Raw genomic sequence first — 1,040 nt, 5'->3', positions numbered from 1 at the left:
AAATGAAGACATGCTAAGAAGGATAATAACATCATTCATGAGACCAGCCCTGGAATATGCATCAGTAGTCTGGAGTCCTCATCTCAAAAAACACATAGACAAGATTGAAAAAGTTCAAAGGGCCGCTACAAGATGGGTACCAAGCTTAAGGGATCTAAGCTATGAAGAAAGACTAAATAAACTGAATCTACCAACGCTACAGGAGAGAAGGAAAAGAGGTGACATGATTATGCTATATAAATGCATATCAGGGAAGGAGAAAATAGACATAAAGGATTACTTAACCTATGGGGAAGCATCAGCAAGAGGACACTGCAAAAAACTGCATAAAAAGAGAGGTGATAAAGACGTAAGGAAATTCAGTTTCCCAAATAGAGCAATTGATCAGTGGAATGCACTACCGAATGAAATAGTGTGTGCCAAAACAATTCACAAATGAGTTGTCTGATGAAAATGGTTTAAGACACGGGACAGTACGAGCTGGACTCATTCCTGTAAAGATACAGTTATGTAAGAACACACACACACACACACACACACACACACACACACACACACACACACACACACACACACACACACTACAAATGATAAGAAGCACACACACACACACACACACACACACTACAAATGATAAGAAGCACACACACACACACACACACACACACACACACACACACACACACACACTACAAATGATAAGAAGCACACACACACACACACACACACACACACACACACACACACACACACACACACACTACAAATGATAAGAAGCACACACACACACACACACACACACACACACACACACACACACACACACACACACACACACACACCGCTCGCTGGTGCAGTGGTAACATTCTTGCTTGCCATCTGGTAGACGGGAGTTCGCGCCTCGCTCAGGTTGCGAAAAGTTTCACTGACGAAGTGGGTGGGTACTGTCCCCCTTGAGCAAGGGGACGGGTGTGTGCGTGTGTGAAGGTCACAGCCTTGCCCTTAGATCGGACTATATGAGCTCTCAGCTCCCTTCCGGG

This window comes from Coenobita brevimanus, chromosome 70 (assembly GCF_032717465.1).
Source record: "Coenobita brevimanus isolate Jiangsu-jjx chromosome 70, ASM3271746v2, whole genome shotgun sequence".
NCBI classification, from domain to species: domain Eukaryota; kingdom Metazoa; phylum Arthropoda; class Malacostraca; order Decapoda; family Coenobitidae; genus Coenobita; species Coenobita brevimanus.
This window is presented reverse-complemented; position numbering follows the sequence as displayed.